Raw genomic sequence first — 6,627 nt, 5'->3', positions numbered from 1 at the left:
GGTTATAAGATAACTTGGTTATGCCACAAATTCATCTTCCCCAACCAAACGGGACCTACTCTAAATGATGTAAGTATAGATGAAGATGCTTATCAGGGCCATAGTAATTAGTTTGAATTACCATCTCAGAGATTAAGGGAAAAGAATCTTACAACAAATTCATCGCTGTTCATCCCGAAGGTCCCCGTTTCGAACCTGAGCAACAAATTCTCACTTCAATTCTAGTTTTCCTTCCATGAGACCAGGGAAACGATAAATCCCAAGCCAAATTTAATACACATGACTGGGCAAGCAGCCAGATAGAATCAGATTAAATAGAAATATAGTCAACATGTGCTCCAGACGACTCTGTGGCCCAATGGATAAGGCGCTGGTCTACGAAACCAAAGATTCTGGGTTCGATCCCCAGCAGAGTCGTATTTGGCCTCAGCTTTGCATTCGTATTTTGAAATTCAGAGATTGTATGTTCTTTTTTCTGTTATTGACATGTTTAACAATATGTTAGTTCAATTCGCCCTTCATTCTTTATGTATTTGAGTCTGTCAATATTGACTATATTTGATGGAATAACTTTGTGGGTTGGCTGAGGAAAGGGACGTGTTCATTAAATGGGACGGAGAATGGCGAGCGTTGACCAACATAATGTGCAGCTGCAAAGGATTATGGCCATTCAACTTTGAAATTAAGTTGACAATGGCGAGCAGTGAAGAACATAATGTGTTGTTGGAAAGAATTATGGTCATTCAACCTTACATAATGTGTTATTGCAAAGAATCGTGGTCATTCAATTATGAAATTAAATGAGAATGGCGAGCAATGAGCAACATAATGTGTTGTTGCAAAGAATCATGCCATTCAACTATGAAATTAATTGAGAATGGCAAGCAATGAGCAACATAATGTGTTGTTGCAAAGAATCATGATCATTCAACTATGAAATTAATTGAGAATGGCGAGCAATGAGCAACATAATGTGTTGTTACAAAGAATTATGGCCATTCAACATTGAAATAGACAAGAATGGTGAACACATAATGTGTTGTTGCAAAGAATCATGGTCATTCAAATTTGAAATTAAAACATCTAGTGAGGAAGTGGGTGGCTTAAACATCACATACTAAGCTTCATTCCTAGACTAAAAGTGCTAAATAGTCAAAGTTGACTTATTTTTTTATGCATAATTTCTTCCTTAGTGTGTGATGTTTAAGGGTGGTTGTGAAGGTGTTGGATATTTCTAGGGAGAGAAATGGATGTCCTACTCACGATAATAGCCTAGACTGAAACACCAATGAGAACTCTATAGACACATGGAGCAGATAGATGAGTGTAACCTCTACTTTGTTGCATAATACTATCTATATGGATGTCCTAAATTCTTTGTCCAAGACCCTAAATCACCTTCTAAATGTGGTGAAGGAGAACATGCCCCAACTATCAATGAATCGGGAAAAAGTTGGACCAAAACACACTAACATGGTACATATGGAAAATGTTATGCAGGATGTTGAAACTTACTACTATGAAATAGTTAATGCTATCAACTCCAAAAAATGGCAGCCCTCTATTGAAAATGATCACCTTTCAAATTTGAAGCAATATGCTTTCAGGACCCAAAATTTCTTATTTTTGTGGAACAATGGTGAAAGGAGCCCCCCCTTCGCGTATTAGGTACAAAAGGTGTTAGGTTTCTTCAAAAAAAACTTCAATACATCAAACCTCATTTCAAGAATGTTTTCGCTGAAAAGGCCCATGTCGAAAAGCAACTAGAACTACTCAACACCAAGGTGATTGAGAAAGACACGAATGAGGAATATTTCAACGAAGAGAAAGTCATGTTGAGTGAGATGTTGGAGTTATTACCTTGTGAAGAGGTAATTTTGGAGTTAGAAATCCAAGGAATGATAGCTAAAAGTAACACAAACTTTTTTCATTCATTGGTACAAGCTCATTGCATAAAGAATATAATTTTTTAATAAATGTTGGGGATCAATCATTTATATTGGGTAAGAAAGGCATTGACAAGGAAGCAAATAGTTATTTCTCCATGTTGTTGAATAGTGAAGCCAATCTAGAGTTGGATTTGGATGACATGGATCAAATCACACTCAGATGCATAATAGGAGCCTACTTAGTCCTATCACTACTGAAGAGGTAAAGGTTGCCCTATTTTTTGTTTGGGAGAGACGAGGCATTGGGACTAATGTAGTGTAAGGCAGGAGAATCCCCAAAGAAGATGTCTTATCCCCCAACAAATAACCACACAAGGGAAACAAAAAAACAATGCAAGATCCGATACCAATTCACAATACTTGATTCATAAAAATAACTGGTTACATGCAATGTGCTAGGTTGTAAGGCCTTCACAGTTACAACCAAATACAAAGCAAGTAATAGTTCTAAAAGGTCCCTCAAGACCCAACCCAAACCCTAGCTAGTCTAGATCGACACTCTAATATAAACATCCAAGGATGATCTAAACTTGTACGTGCAAGCCCACCAAGCAATCTCCTTGTTTTCCAAGCCTTAGCTACTAGCTCTTCAAAGTTCGCTCCTCTACTTCATCCTCTTCTCCAAGTTGGATGATTATTCCCTTAAGACTCCACAAGACCCCCTACTTATACCCAACTAAGCCACAGGTCAGCCTAGTAAGTTGCAAATTAAATTAACCCTTACATTAAATACACGTTGAGCCACAAGTCGACCTCCAACAAATATTAAATATCAAATGCCTCAAAAGACTTAAAACACTTATTAAATACATCTAGAACAAATAACCAAGACCCAAATAGGTTCACACAAACTCCAATGATTGATCCATGTCATGATCTCAATCCTCATGCAATTAATGTGCCAAGTCATCCGAACAAATCCACGAGAACTCCATTCTACAAGTCACACTATTGAGTATCAAAAACCACTACAAGCATCATTGAGCTCCCCCAAGCATTGCCAAGCAACAATATATGTCAAGCACTTTCAGCGACCGAGCACCTCAATCAACACTACACCCAATAATGACCAAGCACCACTCTTTTGGTGATTGAATCCACAACTCTAAGCCAAAATCCCTCCAACATACATGATTGCAAACTACCCTAGGATGCTCCTACATCAGACACCCCAGGTGTGAAAAGATGTTCTTAGAAGCTCGAAGAACATCTTTTGGGATTCAACACATAAATCCCAAATTGGTTCTTCACATACATTGCAATAGTCCCCTTTGGTATTGAGATTTGACATTAAAATGCAAATCATCAACATCCTTCTTCAAATAATTAAGAAATAAATTATTTACTAAATAAGAACTAAAACATTTCACTATATAACATATTGACTATTCACTAAAATAAACAATAAAGATTATGAAAGTAAAATAAAAAATAAATCAATAAATATATTAATATTACTAATATCATTATTTAAATCAAATCCTATGTCGGCATTGACCTATCAAAGGTCCTAACCCTTTGATCGGTTTGGAGTACCTATTTAAAGTCTATGCATGAGTTTAGGGAAAGGGAATGGAATGACGAAGAACCCAGTATAAAAAGAACAAACATTCAAAATTAAAATGGAGCCACACATCCGCCATCCCATGTGGATCATCACAAGCGGTAAGTGAAGAAAATACGGTGAAGGAAAATATAGTACTTTATCGGGCATCACATCTATTAGCAAGAAAACAAAAGAGGTGGGAGTTAGCAAGTTTTAAGGGAGAGTTAAATTATCTCACACCCACCGAATAACAAGAGATATTTAGACCCAAAAATTATGGGGTTGACCAAGAAAAAGGTATGTTGTATAAAATGTAAGAAAAAGGTATGTTGTATAAAATGTAAGTATATTTTATTCAATTTAAAACCAATTCAATAAAGAACTTTATTAAATTATATATATATAATTTAATAAAGTTCTTTATTGAATTGGTTTTAAATTGAATAAAATATATATATATTAGTCATATGGAAATAATAATATATATTAGAATATTGAATTTGTATATTATTCAAGTTAAGGATTATTTAATAGTATTTAAGGGTAATGTTATTTTCTAAGTCATATAATATATTATATTTATCATGGATATGAGATCCATTGAATGATATTTTTTTATTATTATTATAAGATAAATACAATTCTATTTTATATATATATATGGAATTACTAATTAAGGTAATAAATAACTATTTCAATTACTATGGACTTCTATAATGAATTAAAAGATTAAATGAAAAACATGATCCAAGTATGTCTTGGTGGAGGGCATTTATTGCCAATGTCATAAAATGATCCAATTTAAATTTGTGGAGGGTTTTTATTGTGAATGTCATGGAATGATCCAAGGTTATCCTTCACACATTTGTATCATAGATGGGTTCATTCCCATTTGGCAATTACGATGAAGTAAATGGCAAACTCTTAGTGTCAGTATTAGAGATAGGTATTACTACCTATTTGGTCAACACAATAGAGATTGATGTAATGTTGGTATCATAAGGAAATTTTTATGTGTTGGTATCAGAGGTAGGTATCATAACTATTTACCCAACTTTTAAGGAAAGATATGTGTGTTGGTATCAGAGATAGGTGGCCAATCACCAAGAGATATTGATATGTATAGCTGCTCCTGCCTATCAACATACTTAAGGAAATATTATGGTAGAATATTCTAATGGTGTCAACATATGCATATGTGAACCTTAAAGGGTGCACTCTAGAAAACACGGTTGAATAACTAAAGGTTAGGTAACCCAATCTAGAGACGTCTTTAAGGCTGAGTTAGGATGGAGGGTAAGAATAGTAAAATATATTATATTATTTATGAATTCTAACATTTATTTTGGAGGTATTAATGTCCTAGTTAGAAGGGACATTACATACATGTCCTCCAAGTCCTCAACTTGTGCACTCTTTCCCTTGTTCCACTTCTGCTTCTTCACATCCATCCTCAATGTGCTACAGGCTTTCTTTCCATGTTGATTACTAACCCTCTCAGAAAATTTCAGCTCAACTCAACTGCCAATAATGAATTTCCTCCTATCAAGTTCTTCATTCTGCAAAGGAATCAAGGAATGCTTCCTACCACCTTTCATAATTGTAATCATATTCTTGACACAATCATTCACAACCCTACAATCATACTACCAAGGTCTACCAAGTAATATGTGACAACTAGTCATATCCACAATATCACACAATACTTGATGATTATATTGCCCAATCTGAAAATCAACAAGACATTGCTCCCTCACTTCTAAAGCATGTTCATTTTGTAACCAGCCAATCCTATAAGGACAAGGATATCTCTCTTCCCAAACCAAGTTTTTGAACCATCTTGATGCAGAGATAAACTCAATAGAAGCAAAAACAAAAGGAACCAACACTAGAAAGAGATAGATAATAATACTCTTCAAATTAATTCATCAAATGAACAGTATATACACTTGCTCTCCTACATATTTCTTCTGCTTGTAACTTTGTATCCAAAAAAATTATCTAGAGCAACTTCACTCAAAAAAACCTATCCAACTCTAAACCCAAAGAGTCCATTTAAACAAGCCAAAATGATCTAGGGAACATTTTAGATTATTACATAGGCAAACTGACCCTATAAGACCAAAACGGCTTATAGAAAGATCTAGATCCTTATCTCTTACCAAAATGACTTATAGACTTGTTCCAAAACAATATAGAATAGGGTAAATTGACCCTACAAGGACCTGTACAAATCCCAAGATAAGCTCCCCTAATCGGCTTGTGCAGAACTAACACTCGGTAGTGACTAATTGACATATGTACATTCTTTATTTGGGTGCTTCTTCACCACATCTCCTCAGCAACAAGGTTGTTAGTACTACCACTATCCACAATCATATTGTAGATTTTTACCACCAAACTTACAACGAGTCCTGAACAAATTACTACTCTAACAAGATTCCATTTCTCTCTAACCAACTAGTACTTATTGAGCTAGCAAACTCTCTCATTGCTCATGTTCACTGATATGGTTTTCTGCCTCATTCACAATAACAACTCTTCTATTACCAGCCTTAGGACTTTTTGTTTGGTTGAGTGATTTTATACCTAGTGTTTTGGACCCTTATTGTTATTTTGTAGACACTAGGATTCATGTAGAATCCATACTCCCAGATTGAGGCTAGTTGAGTGAGTTCATGATGTTTGGTCTTGTTGCATCATTGGGGTTCATGTAGAATCCATACTGCCAGATGGAGACCGATTGAGTGAGTTTATGATGTATGATTTTATTATTTTGGGGATCGTGTAGAATCTATCCTCCCGAGCTTGTATTCAATTGAGTGATATTTTGCTTGTGTTCTCATCTAGTCCTTATGTTATGATCTTCGTGATGGTGGTGTTCCACACACCAATACATGTGCATACATTATCAAGTGACTTACGAGGCTCAATCTCCTATTTATACTTCGGTATAGTTATGATCATTTTGGGTTGGCTGGGAATATGCATGCCTAAGGGCACTCATCATTGGATGAGCATGGGTAGGGTAGGGTAGCACATGGAGGGGCTTCTATCTCGCAACTTGGTGACTATTTCTCATGGGTTGGCAAAGGAATTTTTATATAAGTGATAACTAAATTAAAAAATTGG

The 6,627-nt window shown here is 35.3% G+C and overlaps 1 non-coding gene across 1 annotated transcript; it reads left to right on the top strand.

The window, feature by feature from the left end:
• The first annotated feature begins 344 nt into the window (after positions 1–344).
• On the top strand, positions 345–417 carry TRNAR-ACG (transfer RNA arginine (anticodon ACG)). Its single transcript has one exon. It is a non-coding gene; the product is annotated as a tRNA-Arg (tRNA).
• Positions 418–6,627: the final 6,210 nt, after the last annotated feature.

The sequence above is a fragment of the Cupressus sempervirens genome, chromosome 3 (assembly GCF_028749045.1).
Source record: "Cupressus sempervirens isolate cs-2001-9-10 chromosome 3, ASM2874904v1, whole genome shotgun sequence".
NCBI lineage: Eukaryota > Viridiplantae > Streptophyta > Pinopsida > Cupressales > Cupressaceae > Cupressus > Cupressus sempervirens.
This window is presented reverse-complemented; position numbering and strand designations above follow the sequence as displayed.